Here is a 13,038-nt window from a genome sequence, read left to right on the forward strand (position 1 = left end):
AAAACTTCCAGAAGCTTCTCTCAGGAGCCATCTTTGTGGCACCCCTACTAACAAAAACTGGGCCAAGCAAAACCAACACAGAGGGTCATTGCATGGGGAGTACAGCCAGAGAACAGGGCTGAGCCAGGTTGCTCTGGCTCAGAGCCGTGTGGCCTCATGTCCCCATACTTCTGGCTGTCTCTGACACATCTCTGTTAGGAGGCAAGAGGAAGGAAGCGACAAGCTCAAGATGAGTTACAAGCAAGCTCCATTTATTTCACAGTATGTGAGGCTTATATATGTTACAAGTGCTCATGCATACCACTGAAAGTTACTATTTGCATTCCATCGCATTCCATTCTCACACTTTCATGGTCCCCCCCTCATTCTTCTCAGGGTTCCTCCTCATTCTTCTCACGGTACCTTTCTAGAGCTCAAGGGCACTGCTGCGGCCTGTTCAGCTAACACTGGCCTTGCTCGCACACAGGCCTCATCCTGTAACAATTCCTTCTCCTTGTCTTTGTGTGAGCAAGACTCTGTTAGCTGCCTGATCAATTTGCTTTGTAATGCAGCTATAAGCAATTCTTATCACTACAATTATCAGTATAAAAACTCCTAACAAGGTGAAAATGACACAAAGGTATAATACATGGAATGAACTATTGATATCAGTTAGGAAAGTGTTTTAAAATGATATTGTTTTTGCAGATAACTACATAAGGTAACGTGAAATATTTGAAAGCAGTGGACATCATAATTGAACTTTAACTAAGGAAGATAAAACTGCAAAGGTTTCTGTGAACAGTAATATTAACTAACAAATTTGAAACAATTGGATATTTAGAAGTTTTGACGACAGTAAGCATCTTACAGACTGTGTGTTTACATGGCTAGATTTTCATCAGGAAGGCTTCTGTCTTAAATTTTCATTTTATCTTCACAGCAGAAAACTGTGTTCTTTAAAATAAATGAGTATAACATAACAAAAACGAACTTGTTAAAAGGCAAAGGTAACATCACTGAAAGTGAACAAAGCTTAATCTTAATAGAACTTAATAGAACATAAAATTACTAGAACTTCAAAATTAATAAACAGTAAACTGAGTAACACTTAAGAGACTAAACTATAATTGAACTCAATGGAATTAAAAATTAACATTGCTTAAACTTAACTTGACTGAAACTTAACATAATGTACATTTAATAAAATTTAAACTTATTTAACTTAACAGAACTTAGCTTTAACAGAATTTAAAATTAACAGAACATAAAACATAACAAACATTAAACTGAGCAACACTTAAATTGAACAGACTTAGTCTTAATTGAATTTAAACTTAATGAAATTTAAAGTAACAGACAACATAATATACTTGTAATAAAACTTAAGCTCATTTCACTGTAATAAAATTTAACTGTCATAGAATTGATGCTTTGGGACTTTGAGCTTTTACATTTTTCCTGTACTGGTGATTTTTGAGTGTAACTCTGGACACTATACAGGATATTAGGAGTTTTGTCCTCAGCATTTTTAGATAAAACAATGGAACTTAACAGGTAGTTTAAACTAGTTAGTAGATGATCTATATAAAATTACTATCAAATAGTAGAGTTTTACTTATAGGCCTAATTTATACATTTAAAATACTTTAGAAATTAAAACAGCATTCGTAGCATGTCTGCTGCAGCACTGTCACACACACACAGACACTGTTTTAAGCAACACTTTAGCAAGGAATTTAGCTTTTGTTCAAGGCCTTAGCAATTAAGGTGTTATTACTCATCAGGACAATTATGTTGCTACAATGCTTTCTCATTAGTAAAAAGCTGGAAACGAGTTTTGGTCTCGGTGGTTGTGACAGTCCCAGCGAGCCGAGGTGCTGCCCTGCTCTGTGCTGCTGTCTCTTGCTGGCTAACGCTGCTGGTTAGTTCTGGTTTGCTGTCGGAGCTGTCGTTCACTTCTTCATTCTCGGGGAGGGGCTGTGTTTCAGGCTCTGTTGCTGCCGTAGCAGGTGGGGCAGTGAACGGGGCAGGGACGGCCTGTGGCACCGCCCACTGGGGTACCTTCTGCGATTTCTGCCTTCTCTGTCAGTTGACAGGAAAATGGGGTCGGAGCAACTTTTGCCTTTGCTCTCAGGTCGCAGAGTCCAAATGGCACAGGGTGGAGGGCGGGGACTGCTACTGTTGTCTGTGTGCAGCGGCCAGCCGTGCTCTGTCCGTTTCCCAATCGTCGGCAGGCCTCAGTGTTATGATTATCTTCGTGGCAGTTCGAGCACCAAACTGGCTTTTTACATTGTCGCTGCATGTGTCCCTCATTGCCACATCGAAAGCAGCGGGGTGACTTTCTGCCATTCCTTTGCTGTACCGGCACTGAGTTGTTGGATCGGAGAGAGCCCAGGGTGGCAAAAGCCTGTATCTATGCTTGAGCTATCTCTTTACCCATTGCTTTCACTGCTTCTACTATCATGGCTTGAGTCCCTACTGATACCCTACTCATCTGCTCTAGCAAAGTTTCAATGATGGCATCTCCAGATAAGGTAACTAAAATATTTCTCGTTGTGCAGTTGCTATTTTCCATAATACACTGACGCAGCAATGCTCCCTTCATCCAATCAGACACACCAGCTGCTTCAATATCAGCGGATACTCTGTCTACGAAACCAGCAAATGTTTCATCTTTCCCCTGCTTAATGGACATGTACGAGGGGGTAGGTGGTGCTGTACGGACCGTGTGTACAGTTTCTCAAGCAGTCTGCATTGACTCTAACAACACATCAGGGCTAGATCTGCATTTTTTAACGCTCCCCCGTCTCTCACGGCAGGAGGGGGCTGAGGGTCACGTCTCCTCAGCCTCCGGCAGCGGTGCTGAGCGCTGCTCCTCTGTCAGTGGCAGCAGTGAGGGAGAACTACTGTTCCCCCCCCAAGTGGGGGGGCCTCTCCCAGCTGTGCGGCTGCGAGAGTCCCCTGCATGCCAAGGACCAGATGGCAACCCACAGGGGGTAAGCCCGTAAAACCATTACCGAGTGTAATCAGTCTTGGAATCTCTTCCTTACCCCCAGCGCTTGCTGGTGTTCCTGTTGTTACTGCCACAATCTTTTTCTCTGCCTTATATCGTTGTAAGCAATTTATCACTTTTCTCCACGCCTTGCTAAGCTTTGTGTATGTCTTATCACCATCTAGCAATCCATCAAAAAAACAGTTACCATAACTTAGCAACTCCCCTTCCTCAAATACCGTATTAGGATTTATAAAAAACCCTTTGGCTTTCCCTACGGCAAATAGTCCTGCCAATTGCCTAATGGTATTTTTGCCTACTCCCCGCTTTTTTAAAAAGCATTTAAATAAGTCCAGGGCTACCTCTCTTCCCATTTTCATACAGCTGGATTTAAAACGGATTTAAAACGGATTTAAAACGGATTTAAAACGTCTTGATCGTCACTGCAGAGTAGAGCATTGCCTGTGTTGCCTGCGTCTCTCTTGTTGATCCGCGATTGCCGTGCAGCTTATCAGAGTGTAGTCCTCACGAGCGGCGGGTCCCCTCACAGTCGGCCCAAGCTCCGATCGGCCCTTGCAGAAGAAGGGGTGATGATCTTTAGCTCTCTGGTCACTGTGCACCAGTGCTTTCCCATTCTCGCCGCTTTTCGGAACAAGGTCCTAAGTTCCGCTATCAGTGTTCATGTTCGTCGGGGTGACTATTTGTTAGGAGGCGAGAGGAAGGAAGCGACAAGCTCAAGATGAGTTATAAGCAAGCTCCATTTATTTCACAGTATGCGTGGCTTATATATGTTCCGAGTGCTCATACTTACCACTAAAAGTTACTATTTGCATTCCATCGCATTCCATTCTCACACTTTCATGGTTCCCCCCTCATTCTTCTCAGGGTTCCTCCTCATTTTTCTCACAGTACCTTTCTGGAGCTCAAGGGCACTGCTGCGGCCTGTTCAGCTAACACTGGCCTTGCTCGCACACAAGCCTCATCCTGTAACACATCTCCAGGTGCCACATGTCCAGCAGTGCCTCACAGAGCTGTCACCTCCACCACAGCAGTGTCCCCAGGGCCATGGCTCCCCTCCTCACTCCTGCTTTCCCCTCAAACACCCTCCGAGGAGTGACTTTGATGGAGCACTGAAAGTGCCGCTGGCAGCTCCCCACCAGCACATAAATCACAGGGTTGAGGGTGCAGTACAACAATGCCAGCAGCCAGGAGGAGTTTTCTGGGAATAACTCGACAGAATCAGAAAGGTTGAGGAGAACCTCCAAGCAGAAAGGGATGCTGAAGGCAAAGAAGAGCAGGACGTTGAGCAGGATGGTGACACAGGGCTTCCCTGGCTGCCACCTCTGGGAGCCACAGCAGAGCTTGAGGAACAGGAACAGGTTGGAAACCAACATCACTATGGACAGAATCAGGGAAATCACAAGGGCTACACCTGCAAGGACTATCCCTGAGTCTTCAGTAAAGGTGAGGTAGAGGGAGGACACCAAAATCCCAGCGAGAGCCCAGAGAGCCCCACTGATGACATCCGAAAGGTGCCACGGGCAGTGGCTTTGGTACCAGATGGGGCAGAGGATGGAGACACAGCACTCCATGCTGAGGGCTGTCAGCAGCCCCAGGCTGCTCAGGTAAAACAGGACCTGACAGTGTGGTGTCAGGTGGCACAGGAGCTCCACTGCAAATACAAAATCTATGTAGACAGGAACAAGATGATACAAAAATGTGCAAAATGCTGCTAAGGTCAGAAAAGCCAAGATAAGCAGGAAGAACAGGAGGAGCAGGCAGAAGTCAGCTACAGCCAGATTTAGAATATAGACAGTGACAGGGTTCTGCTTCATGTGGAAGCCCAGGAACCACACAACCATCCCATTCCCCACCAGCCCACAGAGGGAAATCCCAAGGCCAACCCCTGCAAAAGTTTTCAGTGGGCAGGAAATGCGTGAGCAATGTTCTGGGAGATATTCCTCCAAGTCCACAGATCCATTCAGGGTGAGGTTTGTAGTGCTGGTCTCCTCCATGGTGAATGATCCTGTTCCCAGTGGCTGCCTTCTCCTTTTCCCACCACTTCCTAGGGAGAGATGAGGAACCAGAGGGAAATAAGGTCCATCAACATTCCCAGCACTTCCCATCTGCTCACACAGCCCCACACCAGCCCCAGGAAGAACCCCCATCCCTGCAGTGCCCAGGACAAACTCCCACCCTGTCCAGCCCTGTCCCTAGACAGGAGACATCACCCACTACTCCATCCCTGGACTCTTACCTCCTGTAGGAACAGCGCTGTCACCGGAGCCCCAGGAGAAAGGATTTGGGGATGGCTGCTGGGACCACTGGCTTCAGCCTCATCCCTTGTGCCTGTTGTGATAGCCTGTGCAGGGCCAGGAGCTGAAATCTGTGATCCTCGTGAGTCCCTTCAAATTCAGGATGTTTTATGATTCAATTTCACAGTGATTCCACTGTGTTGTCCCTATTCCGGGTCTCTGGCACATCCTCAAAAGCCCTCTGGAAGGCAACTCTAACAGAGAGGGTGAATTCCTTTGCACAGCTCCCAGCCAGGAAGTAAATCAGAGGGTGGGCACTGCTGTTGGCACAGGCGAGCAGGACAGAGGTGCTGAGGGCAAAGACAGAGAGGTCAAAGGCTCTCAGCAAGAGCCAGAACCCAAAATCAGCGGTGAAGAAGGGAAAGAAGGTGACAGGCAGCAGGACCAGGGCACAGAGCTTCCGTGGGGGCTGTTTCCATGAGCAGCACAGGAGCCTGGCCAGCAGGGCTAGAGCAGAACAGATCAGGGTGAGCACTGAGAAGAGGTAGCTCAGCACCAAGGCCACCAGCACCGAAGGGCAGAAACAGGGGGTGACGGTGAGCAGGAAGGAGAGGAGCCAGAGCAGAGCACACAGGAGCACCGGGAAGCACTGGGAGCGGTGGCAGGGCCAGCAGGACACAGGGAGGACAAAGAGAGCTGTCCCAGCACTGAGGGCTGTCAGAGAGTAGACCCGGGCAGTGAAAGAGAAGAGGATGGTGACGTTCAGCCCGGCTGTCACACCCCGTGAGCCCAGCTGGTGGCAGAAGCTCTCTGGGACATAAAATATCCCCAGGGCGATGGTGATGAAGAGCAGGAAGCTGAAGTCAGCGATGGCCAGGCTGAGGATGCAGATGGTGATGGGTTCCTGCAGGTGTGGAAGCCAAGGAGCCAGAGGACAGCCCCGTTCCCCACCATTCCACACAGGCACAGGAGCAGCATGACAGGGACTCTGCTCGAGTGGCTGTTGTCACACTCAGTCCAGTTGGAGTGCTTGTCCTCATTCCAGCTCCCATTGGAGACTTTCCCACCGGGCTGGCTCCAGCAGGAAGGGCTGTCTGTCTGTGTGGCAGGGGACAATGTGCTCATTGTGACACCTCTGCTGCTTCTCCTTCCCCCCACACAGCTGGAGGGGTGACAAACACACACACCTTAGCAACACTGCTGTCCCCCACACGTGGCTTTTCCCATCTTTTCCCACCCCCAGCTTCCATGTGGTGCAGCACAGGGAGAGGCAAGGGAGAGGACAGATTGCTAGCAGGATGTGGGAGATGGGTATGACTGCCTGACACAAAAGCCAGGGAGATACCTCCTTCCTGGCTTTGATAAGGACAGAGCTGGAGGAGGAAAACAGTTGGAGAAGGAAAAGATTGCCTGTGGAGATATCAGAGCAAGTGGCATTGTGGTGGATCTGACCTGGATTCTCAGGTGTCAGTTGATATCACTGAGCTGCTGGATTCCTTCAGCAGGACTCTCGTTTCAATATTCCCCCCTTTCCCCAAAATATTTAGAGCTTTAATACCCTACAGACCAATATTCCCCTGCCAAAATCAGTCAGCATGCCCCACCTCAATGAAGAGGACACTGATTACATTGAAAGAGAAGAGTCTGACCTTTCCTTTCGCAGCCTGGAGAATTTCACTGGAGCAGACACACTGTGGGTTCACATGGCCTCGCACACACCAGCTGCTGTCCCTGGGTCAGGATCTTCAAGAGCTTCCCTGGAATGCTCACTTGGGAAAGGGGAGAGAAACCTGCTGGGTGAGCCTGGGCAGTGTCCAGGGAGGGATCTGTCCCAGGCCCCCTTTTGTCCCTGCTGGATCATGTTCTCCAGGGCTCTCACAAACAGGGAACTATTTCAGAGCCTTTGCTGGGATCAGAGCTCTGCTTCTAATCTGCCCTTGACTTTGTCCAAGAAATGAGTAACAGGAGAGAGCCTCAGCAATGAGACCTATGGGAAAGCAGTTTGTCTCTGTGTCAGGTTCCTCTTTCGTTTTAAACCAACCCCAATCCTGAAATCTTGTCTTCTGAACTGCATGAACTTGCCCCCTCTCATTCCTGGTGGGAATACCTAGGGCCCTGCACTGCAAAATTTGATTCATGGTTCAAATGTTGTTTTGCCACTCTTATACCACAGCTTCAATGGTATTTGACTTTAACCATTCAGTTTCCAAGAGTATTCATGCAGTAAGGAATGCTGTGTGTGAGCTGGAGCACAGGCATACAGCAGAGGGATGATTTAATATTGCAGAAATGTCATTTTGTCAGAGAAGAGGCAAATCAATGCTGCTCTCTTGGCTACAACCATTAGAAAGTTAGAGGTTTCATCTAACTCATCTTCTACACTCCCTTGGGAGTCAGACAGCAGCCTACAATGAATTCCACAGAATTCCTAGAAAGCCGAAATGAGATGATTCCCACCCCGACTGACATGTGTCTGGGAGCTGGGATGCTCCTGCTGGAATCTGGTGTGTGTGAAGACCCTGGGAGCAGAACTGTCTCCTCTCTTCCTCACTGACACTGTGTTTGTGTCCCCAGCTATGGAATCTCACATCCATTCATTGGGCCAATCCTTTCCAGTGCAAACAGTTCATGATCCATGAGCTAAAGGGGCTCCAGAAGAGCTGGAGAGGGACTTTGGACAAGTTCCTGGAGGGACAGGACAAGGGGGAATGGCTTCCCACTGACAGAGGGTGAGTTCAGGTTGGATATTAGGGAGAAGTCCTTCCCTGTGAGGGTGCTGAGGCCCTGGCACAGATTGTCCAGGGAAGCTGTGGCTGCCCCAGGATCCCTGGAAGTGTTCCAGGCCAGGTTGGATGGGGTTTGGAGCAACCTGGACTTTTGGAAGCTGTTGCTGCTGGTGAAGGGGTGGGATCAGTAAAAACAACCACAAATGCTCACAGGATGGAGGAGGAGGAGGATGAGCTCTGGTGAAGGGCTGATAGGGGGATAACAGCACTCCAAAATCTGATCTCTAATAACTTTTATTGTATCATTAAGGGGATTGGCAGTAATTAGTGTGGGCTCTGACTGCTGATAACCTGGCTGCAAGCAACTCTTTGCTGTCCTTCCCTGGGACACCGTGTGCCTATAGCAGAATGACAAAACTGGGAATTCTTAGCTCAGTTGTGCTTCCTTGAGTCCAGGGAAGGTTTTGGCAATGATCCCAGAGCTCTTCCTAGAAAGAGAGTTGTTTCTGAGAAGCACTCAGCTGCCTCCCCAGCACTGCCAGCATTCCAGTGCCACTAGCACCACCAGCATCCCTCTGCTGCCGGAGGGAACATGTCCCCTCAGGGAAGAGAAACGAGGAATAGTTGAGGAAAGGGAGGGCAGGCAGAAGATTGGACATTCTGCAGGGAAGGAGTGTTTCTAATCAAGAGGAAGTGAGGAGCCATTCACACAGTTCTGGTAGAGCTTTTGACATAAGCCACTTCCTTTGCAGCCAAAAAAAGAAAAAAAAAAAGCAAAAGGAAGTGAAATTCATATGCAGCCAAAGCTGCAGTTTCCGACTCTTCTGTGACTCCACCAACCCTTGGAAGCAACACAGGGACAGGGCACAGAGAGGAGTCAGTGGGGCAGGAGTGGGGACCTCCTGGGAATCTGGGCACTTTCTCCTTCATGTTACTGACCTGAGAGGATCTGCTTTGGGACATGGGTCCCAAAGGAGAAGAGATGCCAGGAAGCACCACTGATCTGGACAGACACCCTTTGCCTGCTGCTGCCCCACACTGAATAAGTCACTGCAATGTTTTCCTTCCTCCCTACCCCACCTGCCTCTCCTCCAGCAGCTGCTCTGTTCCTGCCACCCTCTCCCTGGGACTGCAGTGTCCTCCCCAGCTCCTTCCTCCTCTGCCCTGTGCTTCCCTTCCACATCTCCTGCTGAACATCCCAACCCTCCCACCTTGCTCTCCCACACCACCTTTTTCAGCACCCTCCTCCCCTGCATCTCTCACTTGTCTCGACTGAATCCTTCCTGCTGCAGGGAGCTGCTGAGGAGCCATGTGATCCATCCTGGGATTCTCCAAGCACTGACCACTGATGTCCCATCCACTCTGACCACAGCTGGGATCCATATCCCACTGCCTGCCCTGTGTGCATCCATGGAGCTGAGCACCACATCCCAACCTTCCACTTCACCTACCAATGGAGACGATCTGTGTGGGATAGATGTCACAGACTTGGCCACAGATGGTGCCACACTGCTCATCTGCCTCTGTGGGCTGGCTGGGAATGGGGCTGTCATCTGGCTCCTCGGCTTCCACATGCAAAAGAGCCCCACTGCTGTCTACATCTTCAATCTGTCTGTCATCAACTTCCTCTGCTTCCCCTTCAAGGTCCCCTCCACTGTGCTCGTCCTGCACGCAAATTTGTTCTGCTCTGCTGCCCCATCCCTGCTTTACCTGATGTCGCGTTTCATGCTGCCCCTGTTTGCCTGCAACCTGGGGCAGTACCTGCTGACAACCATCAGCATCGAGAGATGCATTTCTGTCCTCTGCCCATTCCAGTGCCACTGCCACTGCCCCCAGCGTGTGTCATGGGTGGTGTGTGCCCTGCTCTCGATCCTCTCCATCGCTTTCTTTTTCACAGTCCTTTTTTTGTGCCAGTCACAGGAACACGAGCACTGCCACGTGGCTCTATGTTCGCCATCAACCTCTTCCTCTTTGCCCCAGCTGTGGTCATTTCCAGCTCAATCCTCTTCATTAACGCCAAGCAGCAGCAACCCAAGAGGTTCAGCATCATTATCTTCCTCACTGTGCTCTTCAGTCTCCCCTTCAGCCTCTGCAATTTCCTGGAGCAGCTCAGCTACACCGTTGTGTCCTCCCAGGTTGTTTTCCTGCTCGCCTGCATCAACAGTGCCAGCAACCCCTTTATCTGCTTCTGGGTGGGGAACTGGAGGAGGCACTGCTCCATGAGGTCGCTCCAGCTCTCCCTCCAGAGGGTCTTGGGGGAGCCAGAAGACACTCCCAGCAGCAATGATTCAGCCATGGACACAGCACTCTGAGCCTGTTGATCCCTTCCACTGCACTGCTGAAGGACCCTGGCACAGTGACTGAGGGTTTCCTCGAGCCACCTGATTAATAAATATCCGCAGCATCCCCCTCCCAAGATGTAATCTTGCAAGAAAAGACATCAGGGGCATGTGGGAGGGATGCACTGCAGGGACCACATTGGAGAATGGCTTACCTCCTCCATTCCACATATTAAAACACATCCTAAATTGCCCAAAAGGGATCCTTACAGACACAGCTGTAATCCCAAAAACCCCCAGCATGGTTCTTACATCCCACTGCAGTCTGATATCAATAAACAGCACCCTGAACCCTGAGCTGCCTTCACCCCATCTGCCAGCGCTTGCTGCCTTCCTCTGGCTCCTGCTGCCAGCCGGGAATGGGGATGGAGGGAGGGAGGGAGGGGACACAGGCATGGCTTGTGCTCCCTGCAGCAAACATGATCCCGAGTGCCCAGAGCTGGGATGGCTGCTTTTTCAGCCTCCAAGAGGGGTAATATTTGTGTCCCATGCTTGATCAACATAGCCTGTGCTGATAACAAACCTCTCTGTCTCCAGACTGCTCCGTGGGCAGGCAATGTGCCAAAAGCATGCTTAGAATCCCTCCAGAGGTTTACTTTCTCTTTGCCTCAGTTCCAATGCCCGGGTGAGAGGAATTCCACCCTCTGCACTTTGTCCCAGAGCCCATTTAGGAGCTTCCTGAATATCCAGCTCCTTAGCTGTGACTGCTCACAAACAGCCAGGCCATCCTTGCCATCAGTGAATCATTCAAAAGATCTCCTGGCATCTGACAAGCCCAAAGAATGATTCCCATTAGTGCTTTTTAAAGGTGTTTGAACACAGCCCAGGCATCATCAGTCCATACAATAAAATCTTTATGGGCAGTTATAAAAGTCCATACAAAGGGTGGATTGGTAATCCCAAATTCCCGATCCACCACCCGACCATTCCAAGCAAAACATGCAATTATCTTACAGCTCATGGCTAATGCTTAGTTGTCCTTGGCCTCGGAGAATTTCAAAACCCAGGAAGCTCACAGTCTTCTTCATCCCTTGGGCCTTCTCTCTCAATCCCCTGTAATCATTTAATCTTCCAAAGTTTAACAATTCAGCAGTTGGGTCTCAGCACTGTTCTTTAGTTTTGGTGGCCAGCAGAATATCATCAACACGTTGTAACAGAACATCTTGCAATTTAAAGGTCTTCCGTTCTTGTAATTCCTTTGACAGTTGATTCTCCAAAACTGTGGGGTTACTTCTAAATTCTTGTGGAAATGCAGTCTTGTCTGTGCATTTTCCCACTTAAATGTGAATAGTTCTTGGTTGTCATGGCTAAGAGGTGTGCAGAAAAAGGCATCCTTTAAATCTATTGCAGTGAACCCGTAAATATTTTTTTATTATTGTTTTTATTTTTTGCATGGTTATGAGTTTATATCGGTTAACTACCATTCTATTTTATTAATTGCTGAAAAGCCTTTTCAATATTTCAAATTTAAAGGATATTGGTTATGTCTTAACCAGGCCTGTGCCTGATTTTAGTTTCATTCTTACAGGTTCCACTCTTTGATTTCCCAGGAATCTCACCGGCCAATGGGGATTACTGCATCCTTAATTTTCTTTGCAGGAGCTTCAGATTGGGAAGTCAGTTCCTGTAACATAAAAATTGAAGCTTCCACACATTTAGGGATTTCAGGGATTTCAATGTGAATTTAATTGGATTGGGAAAGGGGCCACATTTCATGAGTCCTGGTGGCAGCAACAATTGTGATAAAGTCATTCCTTAACTCCCCTTGCAGGGTATTTAATACTGAATCAAATCCCAGTTTTTCTTTTCTCTCTGCACAGGACTTTGCAGCTGAATTTTAAACCTTTTTTGCCTTTGGCTGTCTAAATGCTTAGAGCAGACTTGTCCTGTGCTACACATAGAACAACAACATTGAATTCTTTACTCCATATTGTCCTTCTCTAAAGGCAAACCAAAAGGATCCAAAGGCACTATAATCCCTTTGGCATTCAGGGACATTTCTCAACGTGGAAAACATTAATCCATCAATTCATCTCATTTTGTCCTCAAAACAAGAATAACATCAGTTGTAAAAAAGTGTTATAGTCCCAGGTACCATTTTGTGGCCATTTTTCTCCCGACTCCAATTCATACAAAGGCCACTACTGATTAAAATATTTAATTAAATTCTCCCTGGCAGCTCTTCCATGAGGAAGGGCCACCAATCTCCCTTCGATGTTTCAATGTACATCCAAATGGTGATTTTTTCAAAATACCATTCCTGTGAATCCCTTCAGATTGATCTGAACCCATAATGACACAATACATTCTTTAATTTCCAGAACAACCAAGTTCATACATACAAAACAAAACAAACAAAAACCAAAACCAAAACAAAAAAAGCCCCCAACCCAAACCAAGTTCCAAAACACCAAAAAGCCCCCCAAGTTACAAGAATATGGAAAACCTAGGTTACCCAATACAAAAAAACAGGTTCAAAAAGACAAAAGAAACAAGCTGAAAAAATAACAGTTTCAATATACCAAAATAATTCCTGAGTCATCTACCACACTCCCTTGGGAGTCAGACAGCAGCTGACAGTGAATTCCACAGAATTCCTAGAAAGCTAGAATGAGATGATTCCTACCCAGGCTGACATGTGTCTGGGAGCTGGGATGCTCCTGCTGGAATCTGGTGTGTGTGGAGACCCTGGGAGCAGAACTGCCTCCTCTCTTCCTCGCTGACACTGTGTTTGTGTCCCCAGC

General features: G+C 48.1%; 1 protein-coding gene and 2 pseudogenes across 2 annotated transcripts in view; 2 read left to right on the forward strand and 1 right to left on the reverse strand.

Annotated features, from left to right (window-relative positions):
• LOC146436954 (mas-related G-protein coupled receptor member D-like) overlaps positions 1–10,591 on the forward strand; it is a 94,044-nt pseudogene extending 83,453 nt beyond the window's left edge. The window contains exon 2 of the transcript XR_014852787.1: positions 9,248–10,591. The product of XR_014852787.1 is annotated as a mas-related G-protein coupled receptor member D-like (transcript). The remainder of the gene's footprint in view (positions 1–9,247) is intronic.
• Positions 1–13,038, forward strand: part of LOC146436962 (mas-related G-protein coupled receptor member X4-like) — a 149,860-nt gene that overhangs the window by 27,224 nt on the left and 109,598 nt on the right. The window lies entirely within an intron of this gene.
• Positions 5,411–6,354, reverse strand: LOC146436967 (mas-related G-protein coupled receptor member X2-like; annotated as a pseudogene).

This window comes from Lichenostomus cassidix, chromosome 5, assembly GCF_008360975.1.
Source record: "Lichenostomus cassidix isolate B80296 chromosome 5, HeHo_3.0, whole genome shotgun sequence".
NCBI classification, from domain to species: Eukaryota; Metazoa; Chordata; class Aves; order Passeriformes; family Meliphagidae; genus Lichenostomus; species Lichenostomus cassidix.